Source organism: Sturnus vulgaris, chromosome W (assembly GCF_052056855.1).
Source record: "Sturnus vulgaris isolate bStuVul1 chromosome W, bStuVul1.hap1, whole genome shotgun sequence".
In the NCBI taxonomy this organism is placed as follows: Eukaryota; Metazoa; Chordata; class Aves; order Passeriformes; family Sturnidae; genus Sturnus; species Sturnus vulgaris.
Window position 1 is genome coordinate 24,285,772 of NC_142282.1, and position 26,445 is coordinate 24,312,216.

A 26,445-nucleotide genomic window follows, 5' to 3' on the forward strand; every position below is an offset into this window, starting at 1 on the left:
TAGAGGTTGGACTTCCCATCGTGACGGGACTTTCTTGATTCGGGTGTAGTGTATCCAATTGTCGATCCCTTGGACCTTTACGGCTGTGTATGTAGTCATAATCACTTGTCGGGGACCGTCCCATGTTTCTTTTAGTGGTTCCACATTCCAGTTTTTAATGTAGACTTGGTCTCCAGGCTGTATATCGTGGACGGGATTCTCCAGAGGCAAAGGTCGATTCCACTGCAACGCCCCCCGTAGTGCTGTAAGAGTCTTATTGAGAGACAAAATGTAATTTACCAGTACCTGATCTCCCACCACATTAGGGTCCCCTTTGTAAGTTGCAGCATGATAGGGTTTGCCGTATAAAATTTCATACGGACTTACTCCTACCTTGTCTCTAGGTTTGATTCTGACCCTTAACAGAGCTAAAGGTAATGCTTGAGGCCATTGTATCTTTGCTTCTTGGCAGATTTTCTTAATTTGGCCTTTTAGTGTCTGATTCATTTTTTCTACTTGTCCACTAGACTGAGGTCTCCAAGGTGTATGGAGATTCCATGTTATCCCAAGTACCTTAGCCACTTCTTGCACTATTCCTGCCACAAAATGAGGTCCCCTATCAGAGGACATCCCTAGTGGGATTCCAAACCTAGGGATGATTTCTCGAAGTAAAGTTTTAATCACTTCTTTTGCTTGGTTTGTTCTACATGGGAATGCCTCTGGCCAGCCTGAGAAGGTACATACATAGACTAAAACATACTTATACCCCTGTGCTTTTGGTAATTCTGAAAAATCTATCTGCCAATAATCTCCTGGCTGTGGGCCTATTTGCAATTTTCCCATTTGCACTTGCCTACGTGTCATTGGGTTGTTCTTAATACAAACTGGACACATTGCATTGATCCTTTTGGCCATTGTTAACATCTGATTGGAGATTATTTCTTGTTTTAGAAATTGCACTAAAGCTTCTGCTCCCCAATGGCATTTGTTATGTTCAATTTCTAATATCATTCTCATTATTTTTGTTGGCAATATCACTTGTCCTACGGCAGTTACATACCATCCAGCCGCATTCTTCTTAGCTTGTACTAGCCGTGCTAATTTTTCGTCTTCTGGTAGGTATACTGGTACTTCGTCCATGAAAGCTTCCGCAGGGTTGGTACGTGCTGGTAGCAACGCCATTTGGGTCCATACCTCGCGAGCAGCCTGTCTGGCTGCTCTGTCAGCCAGACGATTTCCCTGGAATGCTCTTTCTTCTCCCTGCTGGTGTCCTTTTACATGCATTACTGCTACCGCCTGGGGCTTATGTACTGCTTCCAGTAGTTGCACAATTTGTTCTCAGTGTTTGATTGACGAACCCTGTGAATTTAATAGTCCTCTCTCCTTCCATAATGCCCCATGTACATGTATTACCCCAAATGCATATTTAGAATCAGTCCAAATATTTACTCTTTTCCCTTGACTCAATTCCAAGGCTCGGATGAGGGCTTGGATTTCAGCTTGTTGTGCTGATGTTCCGGGAGCCAAGGCTCTGGCTTCTATAACCTGTCTTAGAGTTACCACTGCATACCCGGCGTACCTGGTTCCATTCTCCACGAAACTAGATCCATCGGTATACAGCTCCCATTCAGGTTCGTCTAAGGGCTCATCCTTTAGATCCTTGCGGGTAGCGTATACCTGTTCGATGGTCTCCACACAGTCGTGTACCAGGTTGCCTTCTTCTTGGGTGGCTCTAAGAAATTCGGCTGGATTGAGATGGTTAGTTACCTTCATTTCAACATCATCATGTTACCTAAGGATTGCCTGGTATTGCAGCATACGGCTGGAGGAGAGCCAATGCCCCCCTTTTTGTTCCAACACTGCTATTACCATATGTGGGACAAACACTTCCATTTTCTGCCCCATAGTTAGTTTTCTAGCTTCTTGTATCAGAAGCACTGTTGCAGCAACAGCTCTAAGGCAGCCAGGCCATCCAGCGCTTACTGGATCCAGTTGTTTTGAGAAGTACCCCACCGGGCGCTTCCATGTTCCCAATTTTTGTGTCAACACCCCAATCCCCAGTCTTTGCCTCTCATTTACATATAGCTGAAAGGGTTTTGTGAGATCTGGCAACCCTAATGCAGGTGCCTCTTTTAGGGCTTGCTTCAAGTTCTGAAATGCCTTTTCTTGTATTTTATTCCATTTAAATTCAGGATTCTTGACTGCCTCATACAGAGGTTTTGCTTTTAGTCCAAATTCTGGAATCCACAACCGACACCACCCTGCCATTCCTAAAAAGGACCTTAACTCTTGTGAATTTCGAGGTGTTGGTATAGCACATATGGCCTGGATCCGGTTCACCCCTAATTTCCGAACTCCTTGTGATATCTCGCATCCCAAATAAATGACTTGTGTTCTTACCAGCTGGGCCTTTTCTTTTGACACTCGGTATCCAGCTTGTCCGAGCATGTTGAGGAGTTCAATGCTGAGTCTGCGACAGATGTCTTCTTCTGTTGAGGCTAGAAAAATATCATCTACGTACTGTAAAAGAATAAATGAGGAAGGTGACTCCTTTACCTGAGTTAGTCTCCATTCTTCTAGTTCCCGGGCTAATTGGTTTCCGAAGATGGTTGGAGAATTCTTGAATCCTTGTGGTAAGCGTGTCCAGGTGAGCTGTCTTTTCCGTCCTGTAGCAGGATTTTCCCATTCGAAAGCAAAAATTTTCCTACTTTCAAATGCCAAAGGGATACAGAAGAATGCATCTTTCAAGTCAATTACTGTGAACCATTTAAATATCTCCGAGACAGCTGTTAGCAATGTATATGGATTTGCTACTACTGGATGAATATCCTTTGTTATATTATTAATTGCCCTCAGATCTTGAACTAACCTGTACTTACCATTGGACTTCTTTACCGGAAATATGGGGGTATTGAATTCTGATTCACATTCCTGTAATATCCCTAAACTGACAAACTGATCTATTAAGGGTGCTACTCCTTTCCGAGCCTCCAGTTTCAGAGGGTACTGCCTTATCCGTACAGGTTGTGCTCCTTCCTTCAATTCCACAACTACCGGTTGTGCTGCTTTTGATTTTCCAGGAATCCCTATTTCCCATACCCATGGTACCACAGCCTGTTCTATTTCTGTGGGGATTTCTGTTGCCTCTACTTCTTTCACTGTAAATAATTTGGCTATATTATCTTCTGGAATTTCTAATTTTACTCTTCCTTTTTCAAAGATTATTTTTGCCTCTAACATTGATAACAAATCCCTCCCTATTAATGATTCTGGGCTATTTGGCATATATAAAAATTGATGATCAAATTCTTTCCCCCCAAACTTTATATCCAACGGACGTAAAAATGCCCTTTCTTCCACCTGTCCTGTAACCCCTACCACCCGAATGGTAGAATCACTTAGAGGTCCTAATTTGGTGTTAATAGCAGAATATGTAGCCCCCGTATCTACTCTAAATTCCAATGGTTCCCCGTCTACTTCTAAGACTACCTTCAGATCCCGATCTAGTCAGCTTTGATTCTGGTAGCTTCCCATCATAAAGGCTTGGGCGACACCTTGTGGCCCTCCACGAACTGCACGTGAATTATTTATCAACCCCTCCCCGCTATTCAGCCCGAATCCCATACCTTGATTAAGTGGACATTCGTTTTTCCAGTGTCCTCTGTTCTTGCACAAGGCACACTGATCCAATCCCAATCTCATTCTTCCTTGTCCCATTTGTAATTGGTTTGGGAATCCCCTTCCACCCATCGAAATTCCTCCCCTAGCCATTCCTCGCCCCCGTCCGCACCCCCGGCCACCTCCCCACATACCATTCCCCGTTATCTGCTGTAGTACTGCCAACATACTAGCTTGTTGCTTCTTAGCAGTCTCTTTTTCCCTATTATTATATACCTTCCACGCAACTTCTAAAAGTTTATCCAAATTCCGTGTATCTTCCCCTTCTAATTTCTGCAACTTTTTCTGAATATCCTCTTGGGATTGTCCCATAAAAATTAAAGCTAGCTGCAATTTCCCTGATTCCCCTTCAATTTCCAAACTGGTATATTTTCGAGCAGTTTCCTTAAGCCTTTCTAAGAAAGCTGACGGGGACTCATTTTTCTCCTGCTTTACTGAATACAGCTTGGACCAGTTTAACGTCTTAGGTATCCCGCTCCGTATTCCTTCTATCAACAATTCTTGATAAGCCTTAAGTCTATGGTAACCCCCTGTTGAATTAACATTCCACTCTGGATCCTCCCGCGGCACCAAATCGTTTAATGTACCATCCGCTATTTGCAACCTAATCATTTCTCGTGCCTTTTCCCTCATAGCTCTAAACACCATCTCTTTCTCAGTAGAGTCCATTATTGTATCCAGTAAAACCTGTAAATCATTCCAGTCTGGATTCTGTGTTTTAATCACCATTTTCACTACCCTTGCCGCCCGTTCAGGATCCTCCCGATAAGCCCCCACAGACTGCTTCCAAATTAACAAATCATTAGGAGAAAAAGGAACTTTCACCATTACTCGTTCCCCGTGGGGTCCGACCGCTTCCCGCAACGGAGCCATCAATTGTGCATCCCTTTTTCCCTTCTTCTCCCGCCCGCTACGGGTCCTTTCACATAGAGGAGTACGCGGCTTATCAACGACTTTTCCTTTCTCTAAATCCCCCCCTTTTTCTTCCTCATTCACCTCTTCGTCCGACTCACTCGATTCACTCTCTTCCGGGGGGGGTGCACTAGGTGCTACCAACAGAGAAACATCCTCCTCAGGGTCTGACAACTTAACAGAATACTCCTTCCCTTTCTGCCACCCTTTGCAGCCCGCACAACCATCTGTTGCTGTTTTTAAGACCATGATGCCACACTCCTTCTGCCACTCTGGCTTATTTTTCAAATAATAAAACAAATCAAGATACGGGATTTCTTCCCATTTCTCATTATTTTGTAAGAAATGCATAAGAGGAGTTATAATATCAGGATTTAGAGTACCATTTCGGGGCCATTGCATACCCTCAGGTTCGTATTGGGGCCACACATGATTACAAAAATCAATCAATTTCTTTTTACTCAGTTCTTGACCAAATTTCCCCACCTTCCAATGTTGCAACAAACAGCCCAAGGGTGAATCATTCGGAATTTCCATCCCCGAACTAGCCAGAACTTTAAAGGTTTTAAAAGGCATCATAACACTCACACTCACACACTTTACTATTATTTCCACACTCACACACCCTTTACCACAATTCTTGCCTTTCTCGTCGCCGCGAGTGGCAAGTGCTGGATCTGCGCAATCACTGTTGCGTCTGACGACCAGCGCCTAGGCTTCCTTTTCCACAACCTTTAAGACGTCCTTTGCCCCCGGTGCGGGATCACCGTCCTGTCTTAATCGGCGGGCTTTCCCTTTCAATAAAGAATAAAGCACCTTGCGGGCTTACCTCACAGTCGTCCGTCAGGCGCGGGGTCGGGCACGAGTTGATGTCTCCCCAGAAATCACCTGGTGCCGGCGTGGAGTAGATCAGCTCGCGAACCGCCCCTGCCGCCTCCGGAGTCCTGCCGCGGTCGCCAAAACTGCTGCCCGAAACCCCAAGTAAAACACAAACTAACAGAGTGTCAGTTTATGCGGTGCTTTATTCAGCGCCCGGGGACCTGCGGACTCGCGTCCCAAGTCAGGATCCCGCTGGTTCCCTTTTTAGAGGGTTTTTTATACCCTTTTTACAAATGGTTTATGTGCAGAAGTACACATTCTTCTGTAGATACATTCACCTTGAAGATAGCATTTTGGCGTCATAAATCCTACATGGTTGCTTATCTTAGGACTATAGTGTTCTCCTCCTCAATCTCTCTCTGGCGCCACTGCCTCAGGACTATAGTGTTCTCCCCCTCAATCTCTCTCTTATGCCACTGCCCACCACCAGTACTTTATTTATGTTTAGACTTTAACCTTATCACTAACGGTTCTGCATGCTCTCAGCACAGCACATTCTTAAGTTAGTTTCCCAGGGCCTACTCTGGGGACTGCAGTCTTCAAGCCTTAGCATTACTACTACTATTATGGTTTATACACTTTATATTCTAATATTCAGGATTTCTAGTCCATACGGTAACAGATTGACTACATCACCCTTCCCCAAACCCGCCAGGGCAAACGCTACGTACTGACCATGGTGGAAGCAACTACAGTATGGTTAGAGACCTACCCTGTGCCTCATGCCACTGACCGGAACACCATCTTGGGCCTAGAAAAACAAGTCCTTTGGAGGCATGGTACCCCTGAGAGAATTGAATCAGACAACGGAACCCATTTCAAGAACGGCCTTATCAACACGTGGGCCAGAGAACATGGCATTGAATGGATATATCATATTCCTTACCATGCGCCAGCTGCCGGGAAAGTTGAACGGTGTAATGGACTCCTTAAGACTACTTTGAAAGCACTAGGTGGTGGAACCTTCAGAAATTGGGAAATGAACTTGGCCAAAGCCACCTGGATGGTTAACACCCGAGGGTCCATCAATCGAGCCGGTCCTGCCCACTCTGAACCCCTGCACACAGTGGACGGGGACAAGGTCCCAGTGGTACACATGAAAGGTATTTTAGGAAAGACTGTTTGGATTAATCCCACCACAGGCAAAGGCAAACCAATCCGTGGGGTTGTTTTTGCTCAAGGACCTGGTTGGTAATGCAGAAAGATGGTGAAACCCGTTGTATACCGCAAAGAGAACTAATTTTTAGTGAGAACTGTATTTAAGGTTTCATTTTGTATTATATATCTGTAAGAGGGTATTGGTTTGGGTGTGATGTAGATGGTAATAGAATAAGGGGTGGATTATGTCCTGGGGTACAATGCAAAAATGTGTATTCTATCACCATCTGTTAAAATGTGGGAGGGGTGGTGATCCTTATCTCTGTGGGAGATATCCTCTGCTGATGTGCCATCTGATAAGATGGGGGGATGATCATCGTTATCTATTCACAACCCACCCTTCCTCCAGAAGATATATTCCGTTAATGGGCCATTAAGTCCTATTGTGTGACTGAAAAGATTACATCACCCCATTGGGAGATGCCCCAATCAGGGGCAGGAGCCAAGCCTTTCCTACCTAGATAAAAAAACTGGGGTTTGGGACCCGAGGGCAGACCTTTCTACTGGATCCCAGAGGAAAGTCGGACCTTTTTCCACATCATTGCTGGATCTTCGGAGGAAAACTGCACCTTCTACAGGAGCACTGCTTCAACACAACCACATCTGTCATCCAGGAGGACTGCAGCCACCATTTATAGGGACTGCTACCAACACCCTGACTGACAGGGTGTCAGGTTGTATTTCTGACTGTGTTGGTGGTTGTTTCTTTTATATTATTGCATGTATTTTATTTTTTTATCTTTTCTCCTATTAAATTGTATTACTGACTTGGAGTCTCGCACTGGTTTTACTTTCAAACCAACACACAGTAAGAGATCATCTTGAATAGATCACTTACTACCTAAAGAACCTGGAACACTCAAATCTGTAATGATAAGCCTGTTACCTTGTCGTTTTCTGTCCCAAAGGCAAATGAATTTGCTCAAGCGCCGTTTCTAACAAGGACAGAGTTCAAAGTGTGGCTCTGAGAAATGTTTTGGTTTCCCTCTCCTATCTCTATCAAAAGCACTTTCTTCAAAGGCTGAAACAATACTTGATATAGTCTGAATTTTAAAGGTCATGAAAATTTTCTCAAAAGTGAAAAATTAATATAGCAGTCAGGTTTTAAACCAACGGGAATTTTTGTTTTACCTGTTTGAAGATTTCCTTCACACTCAAATGCTGGCTGATGGATACCTAGAAGAAATCAATTACCACAAAATGCTTCCGGGTAAGCCATTACGTCATCCATTACAATTTGCTTCAGTGTCCCGTTCCTGTCCAATTGAAGGTCCCTGTTTAAGAGACTCAAGTACAGAGAGAAATAAAATTAAATATGACTACAGTGCCTTTAAATCTAAATCGAACTTCCTGATCGATCTCATAAAACCTTTAGGCTAAATTTTGCCATTGATGTGTTTCTACTGAACACAATCACATCCTGGCTTGTTAGAGATTAGCTCATTACAAAGAAAGAAATGCACAGAAGTTAAAATATTTCCAAAGAAACATTTGACATCCTTCCTTTTGGATGGGGAACCATTCCAACACTGATTACATAAGAGGTCACATTACTGTCTTCCATGTTAGTTCTGCAATGTGCTCAGCGGAGCCTTTCTGGTTTATTGGCCTTTGACTTGGACGTAAAGCTGAGTCTTGATTCAAGAAAAATCAATATTCACACTTGTTTTCATTTACATGGACACTGGCTTAGTCTCCTAAGCAAAGAGAATGATGGGGAATTTATGTAGGTGTTCAGATAGGTAACATTCTCTTTCTGCAACCTGGCATTGTATTTTCACTTGGCCTGTTACCTCTGGCTTTGTTTTAACAGCTCAAATTATTAGGAAGAGTATCAAACCTCCAGCTCTAACCACAGTCCCACTGCGAGGTGTGTGAAGGTATGTGCATCTGCACCTCAGGTCCATAGTGCTCTTCTAATGTGCCTCTGATCGAGCAGGTAGGAAAGACCTCCTGGGTGTCTGAACAGTGCTGCTTCCTCTATGGCTTCAGAGCTGCTGCTAAGATCTTCAGGAAGGAGAGCGGTATTGTACCAATTTTTAGATGGTTTTTAAAGTTGCAAGTGCTTGGCTATCTTAAACGTCTGAGTTCCTAGAACTTTGAATGAGATCAAAGCTATGAGTGAAGAGATGATGGTGCAGACCAACTTCTGATTCCGGTGATCCAAGAATCTGCGCTACTACTTTGGCCTTCTGAATAAGGCATGGATGTGATGGTATGCACAGCAATACTGATGTGCTATGATGTTTGAATGATAGCAGTCTTCCTTTGTCCCATTCCTAAAGGGTGGGCATTATTTGCCTTAACCTTGTTCAGTAGGGACATTATTCTATATTCTTACATGAAGTGAAAAGCACTCTTTTTCCATACCTTCACACAACAGCATTAAATCAAGGCCTAAGTAGTACAACCAATGTTCAAAGATGCTCTCCCTTTTAAGTTGACGATACAAAATTCATACCTTGTTCTAATTTGATCTCAAGAAGAAAGGGTGTTCTCCAAATACTCCTTCAGCTCTTCCTCACAGCTCACCATTTTCCTTTTATCTAAAATTCTATCCAGATCACTTTCATCATCTAAGGCCACATAAAAAAGCTAGTAAAAATGGTTTCATAGATACTAAAATCACCCCAACTATTTAGGATTCAAGGAAGTTAATTATGCACATATATTCTACACCCAGAAGAGAAAGCTACCTCAGCAAAACTCATCGCCTATGAAAATCTTCCTAGATAATGAACACCTCTGACACTGCCACCCCAAGGTGGTTGATGAAATAATGAGAACTTCACATCCAATCAGACTCTAGACCTGCACAAGATCTCGTAATAGCAACTTGCAGCCACTTTCTACAGAAAGCAGCAGTGATCTCTATCACTGTTGCCATACCAAGAATAAGACAGGACTGTCCATTCAGCGTGAATCAAGCAGTTAGCAAAAATGCACCTGACAGAATGAAACTGAAGAGTAGAAATTCCCATGTAAAAGATTACATTTTTAATTTTATAGCAGGTATTTGGAATTTCAGAGGGCTCTTTGCATTAAGAAGTCCTGTCTTTATAGCACACCCTTGTTTTTATGTTTCTACCTGTATTATGGCCATTTAGCCGTCTCCTTAAAATCACTCCAAAGAAAATCATTCAAGTGAACAAGTTCTTTCTATACTGCTGGAAGGTGAAATGAATAAGACAGTATGTAACATTATAAAAGGCTGCCTGGAATTTTGCGACTGGTATCCAACATGGCATCTTCTATCTGGAGAGTAAAAAAATCAGTCTCCAAGTAAACTGCTAAGAATGCAGATTATCAAAACTTCTGTTTATTCTGGCACCATAAAGCACCAAATCACAATCTATAAATTATTCCTGTAGAAACATCTGCCCGACTTTTTTTATGTATAGAAAAGATTGGAAGACATTTGGGAGATCATTTCCAGCTATTCCTCAAGTCTGATCTTAAGCAGACTGGGCCATACATCATTCATCGCTATCATATGTATTTCAGATAGAAATGATCATAAAAATACAATCTATTTATATTACAAATAATAAACACAAGAATTATGAATACTTCCACATGAAACTCGTCCACACCAAACTATTTCTTTGGAGTGTTTTGTCACACTATGGACCTCTTTCTAAGGTGACATCAGTAACCTACCATGCAGAAGGCATTCCAGGTGGGAGCACAGGAAGAACAGACTAATCCCAAGAAGTGATGAAAATATATGTCATCAAATAAAAGAAACGTACATCTGTTGTGTTGTGTTGTTTAATGTTAATATTCCTTCTGTGTTGATGGTTGGTCCCCGTTTCATTCCTCTAAGTATATAACGTTTTTTCCCTTTCCCACCTTTTCCTTAGTTAGTCATCCTAAACCCCTCCCCTTTATCTGGAACCTTCCCTGTGCCTCACCCTAAACCCTGCCCCACTGGATGTCAATCCTTTGTAGCCCCTCCCTTTGTTCTAGAAGTTTCTATGTCAAGCATTCCCTTTTGTATTCATGACTGCTTATATTCTATGCATCCCAACCCTCGTTTTGCCTTATTGGCTCAATGTACCCCTTTCCCTGCCTTCTGTACCTCCCCCCGTTAACCGTTATTGGCCCTCCCCTTGCTCCTCCCCCGTACTTAAGCCTGTGTAGAACCCCTCAAACTGCCTTTTGCGGTTCCCTCTCCCAACCTCCTGACCTGTTGCCTCTTCCTTCAATAAATCCCTTCCCCCAGAACCATAAAAGTTCTCTCCTGCGCCTCTTTGTCCCTCCCTGATGACTCGCCCAGGCATAGCTCTTGCTATGCCTCTTCTGCTGCTCCCAGAGTGGTGCCGGGGAGGGGCCACTCACCGACGCAGGCTTCCCAGAGCTAGCCGGTAGCCCAGGTGAGGTGGGCAGTGGGTGGAAGAAATGTCAGTTTGGCGCTCACCGGGGGGCCACTTCGCCGGTGTCCCCACGAAGAGCTTCTTAGATCTGAGGATCAGAGGCATTGGGCGTCGACTACCCCGATCGGAGCAGGCCAGGTTGGCAGCGCTCCCGGGGAGAAGGTGGCAAACCTCTGCGCCCGGAGGACCACTTTCGAGGGAGGGGCCTCCTGTTGCAGCTCCTGTTCCAGAGGCCAACGAAGCCGGTAAGTATCCCCCAATGGGGTGCAGGGGGCCTACCATTAGACAAGGCGGGGTGTGCAGCCCTAGGTGTGGGGGCCCGTAAGAACACCCCTTCCTTTAGTCCCTGAGGGTGGGGGACTCACTGGCCCTGGGACCTTTATTCTCAGTTGTTTCAGTTTTCTTTTGCTGCAGTGGGAGAGTGAGTCCTGCTGTGTGGGTAGGCACACCATAATGGGCGCAAAGCTGTCCACACAGCAGCGGGATATGTTTTTCCAAGTTGTGGGTATCCTGGAGGGAGGGAAAAAAAAGTTTTCACGGGGTTCGTTAAAGAAGTTCATAAAATGGCTTGCTTCCCAATTCCCCGGGGTGTCACCCCAGCAAATGGAGTCGGTCCAATTTTGGGAACTAGTAGGACAAAGGCTCATGGCGTTGAGCAATCAGGACGACACCTCCGTGGATCGGCTTTTCAGTTTATACATTCAAATTCGTACAGCTGTAAAAGAAAAGGCGGGGGGCGCGCGCGCTGCCCCACCCCACCAGGAGAGGGCGGGGAAGGGAAGCAAGCCATCCCAGGTTTCCCCAGTTGTTCCCCCCTCTCCTAACCCTCGTTCCAATCCCTCTTCCCCTGCATCGGGGGATCCGAGACGGGCAGCTTGGAAACGATCGCAGGCCAGCCCGGCCAGGGAGACCAGCCGCTGCTCGCCTGGCCCCTCTCGGTCCTCCCGATACCCTAGCCCTGGTGGCAAGGCGCCAGCCGTCAGGGAGCCTTCCCCTAATCCCTCTTCCCGCAGTTTCGTCTCTCCCAGTTGCACCCCGAGTTCTACCCTGAAACCTGTTTTAAAGAGTTGTAAAGTTTGTAAATGTACCCCGAAACCCTCCCCCGCTCCTCCCCCAGGCTCTACCCCAAAAACACCAAAGTCAGTCAGGTTCCAGTCATCCCCCCCGGCGCCACAAAATAGCCTCCTGGACTCTGGCGCACAAGATGGAGCCGGCTAAGTGGCGTGGCCGGTCCCTTGTGCTCTGGCTCCTTTTTCTCCCCAGAATCCCTTTCTCATGGATCCCTACCCTCCTCCAACTGTGGCTCCCCCCCCTACACCGTGTCCCAACCCCTTTCTGTTCCCGCCTCCTTCCCCAAGTCCTGCCCCTGTCTCCTCCCACGGGAGGGGTGTTCCTCCTCCCCAGGCTCCTCCTCCTCCTACTACTAAAACTCCTCCTCTTACTCCACCCCCAGAGAGGCGGCCCCCGAGCTCAACAGGTCCCACCCATCACCATGAATGTTGCCAGTGTTCTGGCTCCTCCTCGGTAAGTGGTCCTGCCCCTCCGCTTCCGACTTCCGATTCCCACGCTCCGGAAACCAGAAGTGACAGGCCAGGGGATCGGAACCTGGAACCGGAGACCACACTCATTGCCGCTCTGGTTTTTTATTCTTGGCAAAGGGGTATTCCAAATTGGCGGCCATTTGAATACTCCCATAAAAAGGAGCTCTGTAGGGCACAGAAGGAGTTCGGGAGAAAGAGCAAATATTTTAAAGGCTTATTGGAAGCTACTTTCTCCTCCAATATCTTGGTCCCTAGCGACTTGAAAGGATTGTTTAAATGTCTCCTCCTATCAACTGAGTACAGATTGTGGCAGGACACATGGAAAAGGATGCTAGGGGAACTGCTGCCGGAGCTCTTACAGACCCCCGAGTGTGCCATTGACGCAGACAAAAAACCGATCACGATGGATCATTTGTGAGGTGAAGGGCAGTGGTCCCAGGCAGAAGCACAGGCAGAAAAAATCCCAAAACCTGTGATTTTAAAAATTCAAGCTGCTGCTGAGAAGGCATTCATGGTGATGCAGACCACCGAGCCCCGTGTCCACTATGACTCCATTAAACAGGGGCCGGCGGAACCTATCATTGAGTTCGTGGAGAGGCTAAAGATTGAAATTGAAAAGCAAGTGAAAAACCAGGACACCCTAGAAGAACTAATAATGGAAATGATAAAGTTAAACGCTAACGATGCATGTAAACAGGTTATAACGTCTCTACCTCTCTACCCTGAGCCGTCTCTCCAGCTTATAGTGGAGGCCTGTGTCAAGCGGGCAGTTGTGCCAGCGCCACCTATTCCCACCAGAGGAGGAGTGAAGATGGCGGTGATGACTGCAGCTGCAAAGACTTTCCCTGTGTGCTGCTTCCTCTGCAACAAGCTTGGTCACATCGCGCACATGTGCCCTCTTCAAAATAAAATCGATAACGGGCAGGGGCAGGGGGAGGTGGGAGGAAACACACAAGCAAAAAAAAACTAACTGGGGAGAGCGACCCCGCCTTGCGTGAAAACAAAAATGAGGCGGGCCTCGAGGGGGACCTTGGGGGGGGGGCAAAACTAATACCGGATGTGACATTCCCACCGGACCCGACATTTACCGAACACTACGAATAGCGCCAGGGTGGACTCCTCGTCCTCCCCTGAGCTTGGCCCTGACAGATAACACTTATTTTGAAACACAGGACTGGCGGTTTGTGTCGGTGAAGCCCACATCACCAGGTTTGTTCGCCGGACTCGACTGCACGTATGTCGTGCTTGGGGATACAAAGTGTACCCCTCCGGAGATTGAAATCGTGCCGCTGACGCAGCTTTTGTGTCCGGACGGTTTCTCTCTCCTGGCACGGTGCATCCAGCCACCATACTTCCTGCCAAAGGAACAACTAGTAGCGCAGGCGATTCCGGTGCCCAACACCATTGTGGCGAAACCGGCTAATCCCTGCGTCTATTGGGCGGAAGTCATTGGTGAGGATAAACCAATCATTGGATGCTGACTCCGTCGGGGTGAAGACTACTTTTACCTCGACAGACTCTTCGATACAGGAGCAGATGTGACAATTATACCAAGTGAGAATTGGGCGTCACATTGGGAGTTGGCAGAATACAAGGAGTCAGGGGGGCCCAATTGGCTGGGCAATCAAAAAGCGTAATTAAAATTGAGGGACCTGAAGGGCAGGTGGCTAATGTCCGCCCTTTTGTTATGGAGTATAAAGCTCCCCTGTGGGGCAGAGATGCCATGTCGCAATGGGGTGTTCGTATTGAGATCCCGAAAACCCCGTGGGATTTTTCTTAGCGGCCACTGTGCAGCGCCCTGTCCAGAAACATAATTGGCTATCTGATGAACCAGTATGGATAGATCAGTGGTCGCTTAACAAACAGAAATTGCAGGCGCTCAACGAAATCGTGGAGGAGCAGTTAGCCAAAGTTAACAACGAGACAACCTGGAGCCCTTGGAATTCTCCGGTCTTCGTCATCAAAAAGCCGGGAAAGGACAAGTGGAGGCTCCTTCACGACCTTCGTGAAATAAATAAAAAGATAGAAGACATGGGGTCTCTGCAACCAAGTATTGTAAGCGTCGGTCCGAAGTTCCCCTCGATTTTGCCTCCCGACTGTCGCAAGGAGACCTCGAGGACCCCCACACAGGCTGACTCCCAACAATGGTTTACTGGCCGGGCCAGGTGGATGCTCGTGATTGTGTGCTGGTGTATTGTGTTCACTGGACTGTGCTGTCATGGCACCAACCAGAGGTTGTGTTGTATCAACTGAGGTGTGCTTGTCCATACCTGTGTCCTGCAGCACCACACAATGGTCCATAAATCTTCCCAGCTCTTGGCCAGAGGCCACTCGCTTTGGAGAAGGACTATAAAAGACGGACCCTCTGGAAAAGACTCTTTGAGAGCTCTCCACTGATGAAGACCCCCTGGAGAAGACCCCTGAGATCTCCCCACGGACGAAGAATCGTCTATCTGATGACCCGTGAGGACGCCCGTCTCATCTGTTGGTAGCTATTTCCCGATCCCTTTCTTTCCTTCCCCTCTCCCTATACTTTGTTTCCTATACCTCTCCCCTTTACCGTAAATGAGTTGTTGGCATTTGATGAAATGCATTGCTGTTGTTGAATAAACTCATTTTCTGTTGTTGAATAAACTGATTTTGTCCCCTGCATTTTGCCTGTTTGCACCTTTAAGATCAAAAGAACCATCATGACCCCCGCTCTGCATTAATAGCGGATCGTGACATTAAACTGGCGTCACGTACAGGATTTTCTGGCAGACAGAAGGGATGCAAGGTTGTCTGCAGTCTGTATCAGGGGAAGGAAGTCTTACTCCAGCCGCACCTAGCTGGCCACCTTGGATGGGTGAGCCTGTCTAGAAAGCAAGGGGGGTTTTTCTGATTTCCCGCAGACTGCAGACACCTTGGTGTGGAGCATCCCCAGACTCGCTTGAGGGCTCTGTCGTCAGAATTTCACAAAAGATCTACTGGTGCCAAAGGCGGGACACTGTTGTTGTTGTTGTTGTTGTTTTTTATGATGTTTTTGATACTTGGTGTAGTGAAGAGACAACTTGGTGTTTTGTAACTAAGGAGTGCCTCCCAAGTAGTTTGGTCTCTTTACCCACACAGGGAAGCGAAGGGGGGCACACAGCGAAAGCTGTTTCGTTGTGTGTGGTAACTTAAGCAATAGACCGCCCTGTTGTGGTTTTTACTTATCCCTTCACAAAATGACTGAGAATTCCACTGTAACAGATAAAGCTGCATTTTATGCTCTATTAGGTAAGTATAGCGCCAGACCGTCCCAAGGTGGGGAGGAATGGGCGAGCAATAATTGGTTTAATCTGGATAATGTGATTGATAGAATATATTCTTTGCAACATGAATCAAAGTTCAAACTGGGCAAAAATAAAACCATACTCTGCTCAGTTTTGGGAGCTTGTCTTACGGCAGCCATAGAAACTTGCTCTAAGCGAGTGAGTGAAGAAAGCACAATTATAGATTCTTTGCAAAATCTTGTTCAAATTTTGCAAAAACAATTAGATCAAGAAAGGAATGAGAACCATTTGTTGCTAGATGAAAATAATTTGTTAAAAGCTACCTTAAGAGAAGAATGGGACAAAAATTCAGCACAGGGTATAACACCAAAAGAAACAGAGGAGACGGAAGCTATTCACATTAATCCAATACACTCTCAAAAAGACCCAATTTTGATGAAAAATTGTGGGGAACACTGCTGCCCCAACTTGAAAACTGTGATTAAAATAGAATATGATTATATCAGTGATGCACCCCCCGAGCAAACTTCTCCACAAGTTCTGAACAATGAACCAAATCAATCTCCTCCACAGGCTCTGGGAGTTGAGCCAAAGCAGTACACCTGCACTGGGCTTTCCCAAGGGTCTGAACATTCCCCCACTTCCGCCCACCACACTTTAGCCCAGGAATTAGAAAAGATACCCAAACCTGACAATACAGCTGTCTATCAATACATTGATGATATTCTGGTGGGAAGGGATGAAATAAAAGTAGTGGGGGATACCCAACAAAAAATAATCTCTCATTTGGAAAACCCTGATTTGCAAATTTCCTCAGAGAAAATTCAAAAACCTTCTCAGGAGATGAAGTTTTTGGGAATTTGGTGGAAAGGAAGTATGACATGTATTCCACCTGATACTCTAACCTCCCTGGATAAAATTAAATTGCCTGAATCCAGGAAAGAGATCCAACAGGCTCTAGAATTATTAGTGTTCCGGGGGAAACACATCACAGTCACTATTGAGACCCCTCCCCCTGATGGGGTGGCCCAAAGATCCTCAGTTGGGAAGTGGTATGCTCAGATAGAACATGACTGTAACATCTTCTCAGTGATAGAAAGAGCTGTAAAAAATCTGGCAATACAAGAAACTGAGAGCTTGGCAAATAGCCATGACAAACCTGCCTTGGTAAGTAAAGTAGCCACTCCTTTCTCCCCTGAACAATCAGCAAATTCTTGGTTCACTGATGCTTCTGCCAAACGAGTGGGAAAGGTGGGGGGATACAGGGCAGTAGCCCTCCCCACTTCTGCTGGTGAACAAATTATTACTGAGGGAGAAGGCAGCTCTCAGACCGGTGAGCTGACAGTTGTTTGGAGTGTTTTCCAACTTGAGGTACAGAATATCTCTCTTGTTTACATCTACACTGACTCCTATGCTGTGTTTAAAGGAGGTACAGAGTGGCCTCCTTTTGCTGTGTTTAAAGGAGGTACAGAGTGGCCCCCTTTTCAGCAGCAAAATGATTGGGAAGTTAACAGAATTCCAGTCCACGCTACACACTGGATAGTTCCATCATTTTAATCTCCTGCCTCCTGGAGGCAGACTCTGTTTGTGTTTACTTTTCACAGAAGAACACTGAGGGACATGAAGAAGCACCCCCCCTTAGTGTTGGATGACAAAAACAAGGTTTTTCCTCCTTTCATGGTGACACAAGGTGATGATGTCACAATAACTTGTAAATAAATGGCTGGATCCCTCACCAAACCTGCATACGGTTATGGCATAGGACCTCATGGCCGGACTTTATATTGTAGAACCCAAAATCAAGACTGTTGGCTAAATCTAACTGCTATACAATTTTCCTATAAAATCATGTGTGGAAAAAATGATACAAAATACTGGGGGGAACTTGATGTTAATGTTGTAACACCTACTACCCAACCACCGGTTGTGCTGAGCCCTACGATTTTTCAATTTGGACCTTATGAAATTAAAAAAACTGGCCAACAACAAATATTGTTTAATCCGGCATGGTCTCTCAAACAAATCAAATTGCTGATGCAAAATAATGTCTCAGAAGTTCAACCAGCTTGTTCACCCTTTCTGCAGACTTCTTTTGAGGGATGGAAAACCTGGCTGCGGAAACGGAATCCTTCTAAAAAAAACGAATGGCAAGAGACATAGCCGGTGTTGTGGGAACAGGATTGGGAATTTTGAATAGCATCGATTCAGAAGTACTAATGAATAAATTGGCTACCACAGCTGGAGATGTAACCAAATTACAACGGCCCATGCAAACAGCCTTAACCGCTTTGGGGACCCAACAATGGTTGTTATCAAACATATTACCAAGTTGGGAAAAGGTAAAACTAAATGACCACAAATTGATAATCGATGCACTTGGTACTACACAAAATAACATCTCTCTGGCTCTCAGTGGTATCCAGACCCAGTTGTGGATGCAGTCGGTTGCTGATAAGAGAAGGTGAGGAAGGCACTTTTCCCACTGAAATTCGAAAGATAGTCTGGGACAGTGCCACTGATTTTGAAAAAGAATTCCAGTCCTGGTGGAACTTAGTAAATTTTACCTATGATCCCAGCACAAACACTGCCACAGCCTTTGTACTGTACATTACAATTCGTAATGCTTCAGTGCATTCAATATTCCCCATCATTGCATTAGGGTTGAACCATGACGGAGCTATTCTCTATCCTTTCGAGCATAGGGAATGGGCCCGTGAACTTGGTGGGAAGTGGCAAACTGTTAATTTGGAAACTTGCGTTGTCCAGGAACAACAAGGGTTTATCTGTGAAAGTAATGCAATCAGAGCTCAAGATATTTGCTTGGATACACAACAGAATGTTTGCAATTTTGAAATTCATCCAAACGAGATACCTGAAACAGTACTGGTATATGTAGGCAATGGATGTACATGCTTTAGAACTGCTTGTGATAGTGTTTTCATAGAAAATTTGGTAGTGAATACTAAAAATCATTCAAACTTTTGTGTCTGTAACTTTACTAGGATTTCAGGATGTGATTTTTTCCTATGTAGCCCGAGTTACTTCTCACCATCTTTTGCAGTCAAATTACACACTGATCCACCATCTATTGCCCACTCCAATTGGAATGAACCTCTCTCTGGTGAAGCAATTGTTGCTCCATCAAGATCTGATCGAAATTTTGGAGAGGATCACGAAAAACGGACAGAAAACTCTAATAGCTGTTCATCACAATGTGGAAAAAATACATCGTGTTTTGGAAAGGGTAAAGACAGATGATGAACACAGGTGGTGGGATACTCTATTTGGGTGGTCACCTACTGCTACAGGTGTCCTGAACAAATTGTGTCATCCCACTATTGTTCTTTTGATTTTGGTTTTAATTGGTTTTGTTTTATCAGCAATTCTATACATCATGACTTGGAGAATAACGAAAAGATTAACACAATTGGCATCTGTGACAGAGGTACCCAGATCGGCTACTGTTGACATCCCTAGGGTTATTGACACAAGGTTTCAAATAAGATAAAATATTATTTTTAACTAGAATTATCTTCTAATTGCAATTAGAATTGTTTAATCAAAAACTTGCTTTAAAAATTGATTTATTTCTAATCAAAATTGAAAAATTTAAGAAATTGAACAAATTGTTTGAAATTGTTAACAATCAAAAAAATTGAATATAATTAATCTGTTTTGTTTCCCCTTTTCTCCTTTTCCTTATCCTGTCCCTTATCTTTTTCCTACTCTCCTGTCTCTGTTTTCCGGGATATGCTACCAACTTGGACGAGTCCTGAAGACACCACAACTGATGACTCCACCAGGACTGTACAAAGGGGTGCTCTTGACGACGATCGTGAGTCACGGGGTGGTGTAAGGGTTGGTCCGAAGTTCCCCTCGATTTTGCCTCCTGACCGTCGCAAGGAGACGTCGAGGACCCCCACCCAGGCTGACTCTGAACAATGGTTTCCTGGCCCAGCCAAGGTGGATGCTCGTGACTGTGTGATGGTGTATTGTGTTCACTGGACTGTGCTGTCATGGCACCAACCAGAGGTTGTGTTGTACCACCAACTGAGGAGTGCTTGACCGCACCTGTGTCCTGCAGCACCACACAATGGTCCATAAATCTTCCCACCTCTTGGCCAGAGGCTACTCACTTTGGAGAAGGACTATAAAAGAGTGACCCTCTGGAAAAGACCCTTTGAGATCTCTCCACTGATGAAGACCCCCTGGAGAAGACCCCTGAGATCTCCCCACGGACGAAGACTCGTCTATGGGATGACTCGTGAGGACGCCCGTCTCGACTGCTGGTAGCTATTTTCCCATCCCTTTCTTTCCTTCCCCTTTCCCTATACTTTGTTTCCTATACCTCTCCCCCTTACCGTAACTGAGTTGTTGGTATTTGATGAAATGCATTGCTGTTGTTGAATAAACTGATATTTTGCTGTTGAATAAACTGATTTTGTCCCCTGCACTTAGCCTGTTTGCACCTTTTAGATCAAAAGAACCATCACGACCCCCGCTCTGCATTATTAGTGGATCGTGACAGCTTGTGAACATCAGCTGCCAAGAGGAAGGACATTTCCTCCAGTTTCACCGAATACTTGGACAGTACATCAGCTATCTGTGCAATCAAAGAATACAGAAAAGCAACAACAATGAAAAGTAGAACTCAAATATCAATTTCCAAGTTAAAATCTACATGAACAAGACAATTTTTCCATCAAGTGAATTCAATTTAATTAATTCATTAACTACACATGTATCATTCTCACGTTCAAGAATAGAATTCAAAGAATCAACATTGCTTGCTCTGAGACATTGAAGCCTGAGTAGATCCCGACTTCAAATCTATTAGGACGGCATGAAAGCAATACCTGCTACATTTAGTACATGTAAACTACAAAGACATCTAGAACAGCTCTAAAAGATGAAGAAACCCATGAACTTTGAAGAAGACACTAGCAAGAAATGTGGAAATAGGCTTTATCTGCTCAGTGCTTTTCCCAAAAGCTTGGCACTCCTTGGTGTCAGTGAGAGTCTCTGTCTCATTATTCAGCAGCTGACTTAGGGCAAAAAAGGATGCATGCAATCACTTCATTCCTGTTCATGACATAAACTTACTGCATCATCATGGAAGCCATTTACTTGGAAATATAGCCTAAAAAATAGGTGTCAGACTGGGTACATATCTAGATTGCTATGACCAAAACCAATTTCTTTTTAACAGGAAAGCCATACAATATGCCTGCCATGGCAAATATTAGTCTACTAGCCCTGCACTTCAACGGGCAGTGAGCAGTTCATTACACCAAATTTACGTTTGGCAAGGAGACGGTCTATTTATTACAAGCCCGTAGTTCAAGAACCAAGAATTCAGGAGTTGCTCATTCCCGATGAAAATCTGTCCATTTCATACCTTTGGGGATTTATGCTTCTGTTCTTTACCTGTCTTGAGTGTGGCTTTCTTGTGAAGTCACTGATGGGTGTTTTTTCAACACATTTCTGCTGATTACACGGTAATTGCATGGCATCAGCAGACACCTCTGAATGTCTCTTTAAAGTATGCTTTTTACTCTTCTTAGAGGACCTTGTCTTCTTCTTTCCTTCACCCAAAAGGTGGGCTAAGTGAGCCTTCAAAGAACCATCATCTCAACAATTAGAATTCTTTAAAACCTACTGAATGGAGAACAGCAACAAAAAAAATTAAAAAAAACTAGTACGCGAAAGACAGCAGAAGAGAAAGGTAAAATAATGAATCCTACATGCCTCATGCATAACTCTCTTCATTCGAGGCTATTTTCAAAATGCGGAAAAAAAAAAGAAAAAAAGACCATTCTTTCCTCATAGAGGGAAAGTGGAGTAACTGGCTTGTGTTGCCTTGCTTACAGTTACCAGAAAAGTCAACAGCAGAGTTGAAAACTCCTGAAGCTGGCTAACTACACCTCTAAATATTTTACTACTGTGTTATGATTCTGTCTTCAGTTAATAGAACCTGATATACAACAAAGAGATGGGAGCACATGGAGATGCATTGGAGAGCCTACGCTGGAGGTAACACATTCATTTTTTACTCAAACAAATCCAAATTAGAAATGTTGAAAATGACCTGGGGCCATTTCAACAGCCAGCAAACTGACTAACACAACCAACCTTTGGCTTTTATTCAATCCTTTGCTTGTTTTACCTGGGCCTTGAAGATCTGTCTGCAGCCTTCCTCTCCGCAAATATATCACACTTGTCCTATTGGGAACCCATGGCTCATCACAGCTGCTTGGCCAGGCCTGCTTCCAGAAGAACTGGCAACTACAAGCTGGGAGCCAAGAGATACAACACTTCACTTGGAAAAGGGCCTTCCATGAATCCTAGAATCCCAGAATGGTTTGGACTGTAAGCGACCTTAGAGATGATAGATTTTCTTCTTCCCACATCCTGACATGGGCAGGGACACTTTTCCACTAGTCCAGGTTGCTCCATGTCTGCTCCAGCCTGGCCCTGGACACTTCCTGCCATGGGGCTCCCACACAGCCTCGTTGAGCAACATGTGCCAGGCCTCAGCACCCACACAAGGAAGAATTCCTTTGCAATATCCCATCTACCCCAGCCCTCTGGCAGTTTGAAGCTATTCCCCCTTGTCCTGCGAGTCCAGACCCTTTTCCAAAGTCCCTCCCCAGCTATCTTGGAGCTCCAGCAGGCACTGCAAGGGGCTCAAAGGTCTCCCTGGAACCTTCTGTTCTCCAGATTGGACACCCTCAGCTCTCCCAGTCTGTCCTAGAGCAGAGGAGCTCCAGCTTTAAAAGCAGCTTAGCAGCCTCCTCCCCGTGAAACTCGACTCCACCGCTGGCCTTCCGGGCACTACGGATATCACTTCCGGTGTCGCTCAGGGTCAGTCCCGGCTCTCTCCCCGCCCCCCATGGGGCCCTCAGGAGATGCTGCTCGGATGCCACTCCTGCCGCTGTCAGACCAACGAGGCGCAGGGGGGCCAGCCCAGCCTCATCCACAATCCACAGTGTCCTGCGGGCTCATGGTGGCCGAAAAACCCGGAAGCAGATGTGACAATTGATGAATGATTCATGTTAATCACAAAAGCATTGGGTTTTGCATAAACCAGAATACTAAGCTCTGAAGTGAAGCATGGACACTTGATAAAGGAAATTATATGATTGAATAATTCTGTTTAAAATCACCTTGTTATGTTATATTATGTTGTATTATGTTACATTACATTATGTTATATTATGTTATGTTTTTCAGATAAGTTTTATCGGCTGCCAGCTTGCGAAATCGGACTTCCCCAAAAGCCCTTGTAAAGTCCATTGTACCTTTCCACTTTCCCTGCAGCTGGTGCATGGTAGGGGATATGGTACACCCACTCAATGCTGTGTTCCCTAGCCCAGGTGTTGATAAGGTTATTCTTGAAATGAGTCCCATTGTCTGACTCAATCCTCTCAGGGGTACCATATTCAAAGGACCTGCTTTTCAAGGTCCAGGATGGTGTTATGGGCTGTAGCGTGAGACACAGGGTAGGTTTCCAACCATCCACTGGTGGCTTCTACCATGGTGACCACGTAGCGCTTGCCTTGGCGTGTCTGGGGCAGTGTGATGTAATCAATCTGCCAGGCCTCCCCATACTTGTACTTGGACCACCGCCCCCAATACCAGAGGGGCTTCACCCGCTTGGCTTGCTTGATGGCAGTGCACGTCTCACAATCATGGATAACTTGAGAAATACTGTCCATGGTTAGATCCACCCCTCGGTCTCGTGCCCACTTATAGGTGGCATCTCTACCCTGGTGGCCTGAGGCATCATGGGCCCATCGTGCTAGGAACAACTCTCCCTTGTGTTCCCAATCAAGGTCTATCTTTGACACCCCTATCTTTGCAGCCTGATCTACCTGCTGATTGTTTTGCTGCTCTTCATTAGCCCTACTTCTGGGAACATGGGCATCTACATGGCGAACCTTCACAGGTAATTTCTCTAACCGGGTAGCAATATCTTTCCACTCTTTGGCAGCCCAAATTGATTTTCCTCTACGCTGCCAGTTAGCCTCTTTCCATCTCTCTAACCATCCCCACAGAGCATTGGCTACCATCCATGAATCGGTGTAAAGGTAAAGCTTTGGTCACCTCTCTCTTTCTGCAATGTCTAAGGCCAGTTGAACTGCTTTGAGTTCAGCAAGTTGACTGGATTCACCCTTTCCTTCAGTGGCCTCTGCTACCCGTCGTGTGGGGCTCCATACAGCTGCTTTCCACCTCCGATTCATCCCCACAATGCGACAGGAACCGTCGGTGAATAGAGCATAGCGTGTTTCCTCTGCTGGCAGTTGGTTATATGGTGGAGCTTCTTCAGCCCGTGTCACTGGTTCTTGTTCCTCATCTGTGACACCAAAACTTTCACCTTCAGGCCAATTTGTAATTACTTCCAAAATCCCAGGGCGATTCAGTTTTCCAATTCGGGCATGCTGTGTAATGAGGGCAATCCACTTGCTCCATGTAGCACTGGTGGCATGGTGGGTGGAGGGAACCTTTCCTCTGAACATCCACCCCAGCACCGGTAGTCGGGGTGCCAGAAGGAGTTGTGCTTCTGTGCCAACCACCTCTGAGGCTGCTTGGACTCCTTCGTAGGCGGCCAAGATCTCCTTCTCTGTTGGGGTGTAGTTAGCTTCAGACCCTCTGTAGCTCCGACTCCAAAATCCTAATGGTCGGCCTCGAGTCTCACCAGGCACCTTCTGCCACAGGCTCCAGGACAGACCATGGTTCCCGGCTGCAGAGTAGAGCACGTTCTTCACATCTGGCCCCGTCCTGACTGGGCCAAGGGCTACTGCATGAGCAATTTCCTGCTTTATCTGGGCAAAGGCTTGTTGCTGCTCAGGGCCCCAATGGTAATCGTTCTTCTTGCAGGTAACCAGGTAAAGAGGGCTCACGATCTGACTGTACTCAGGAATGTGCATCCTCCAAAAACCTATGGCGCCTAAGAAAGCTTGTGTCTCCTTCTTGTTGGTTGGTGGGGACATAGCTGTGATTTTGTTGATGACATCAGTAGGAATCTGACGCCGTCCATCTTGCCACTTCACTCCCAGGAACTGGATCTTTTGAGCAGGTCCCTTAACTTTACTCTTCTTGATGGCGAAGCCGGCTTCCAGGAGGATTCGGATGATTCTCTCTCCTTCCTTGAACACTTCTGCTGCTGTGTTCCCCCACACAATGATATCATCAATATATTGTAAATGTTCTGGAGCCTCACCCTTTTCTAGTGTAGTCTGGATCAGTCCATGGCAGATGGTAGGACTGTGCTTCCACCCCTGGGGCAGTCGGTTCCACGTGTATTGCACACCCCTCCATGTGAAAGCAAACTGAGGCCTGCATTCTGCTGCCAGAGGAATGGAGAAAAATGCATTGGCAATATCGATAGTGGCGTACCACTTTGCTGCCTTGGACTCCAGCTCGTACTGGAGTTCCAGCATGTCCGGCACAGCAGCGCTCAGTGGTGGAGTCATTTCATTCAATGCACGATAGTCCACGGTCAATCTCCATTCTCCTTCAGATTTACGCACAGGCCAGATGGGGCTGTTGAAGGGTGAGTGGGTTTTGCTGACCACCCTTTGGCTCTCCAGCTCACGGATCATTTTATGGATGGGAAACACAGCATCTCGAGTTGTTCTGTATTGTCGGCGATGCACTATGGAAGTGGCAATTGGTACCTTTTGCTCTTGTCCCTTCAGAAGTCCTACTGTACTTGGATTCTCAGACAGTCCAGACAAGGTGTTCAATTGCTGGATGCCCTCTGTCACCACAGCTGCTATCCCAAATGCCCACCTGAATCCTTTTGGATCTTTAAAATACCCCCTTCGGAGGTAATCTATGCCCAAAATGCATGGGGCCTCTGGGCCAGTCACAATAGGATTTTTTTTTCCATTCATGTCCAGTCAAGCTCACATCAGCTTCCACCAAGGTAAAGTCCTGTGATCCACCTGTCACACCAGCAATAGAAACAGATTCTGCCCCCACATATCTTGATGGGACTAATGTGCATTGGGCACCAGTATCAACCAAAGCTTTATACTTTTGTGGTTCCGATGTGCCAGGCCAACAAATCCACACAGTCCAGAAAACACGATTTTCCCTCGCCTCTCCCTGGCTAGAGGCAGGGCCCCTCTAAGCCTGTTTATCCTTCTTTCCTTGGGCATATGTCTTAGAGGTTCCTTCAAGGGGATCAGACATATCATCATCATCATCATACTTGGCAGCTTGGCTACGGGCAACTGGAGCTGCTCTCCTTTTGGTGGAACTTCCTCTTTGAGTCTTGCCTTCCTTCAATTCACGCACCCGTTGTGCCAGAGCAGCAGTAGATTTTCCATCCCATCTCCTCATGTTTTCTCCGCAATCACGTAGGAAGAACCACAGCTCAGCTCGTGGGGTGTACCTCCTCTCCCCATCAGGGGAACGTCTGCGTTGGATACCAGGGCCTCTAATTTGTACTGCTGAGATTTGGAGAAGGTCCTCTTTAATCTCCTCCCTGTGTCTTTTATGATTCTCTTCTATCTTGTCTTCTAATTTCTGCAGACGTGTTTCCACAGCTGCAATTCTGGCATGTGTTGGGCCATGCACGGCATCTGCATATGCTCGGAGCTTCATCGCCATATCAAGCACGGTCTCATCCCTCTTGTCCCGCTTCATTATTGCTAAAGC

General features: G+C 45.7%; 1 protein-coding gene across 1 annotated transcript in view; it reads right to left on the bottom strand.

Annotated features, from left to right (window-relative positions):
• The window catches only part of LOC148220043 (endogenous retrovirus group K member 8 Gag polyprotein-like), a 119,672-nt gene that overhangs the window by 49,351 nt on the left and 43,876 nt on the right, over positions 1–26,445 (bottom strand). The window lies entirely within an intron of this gene.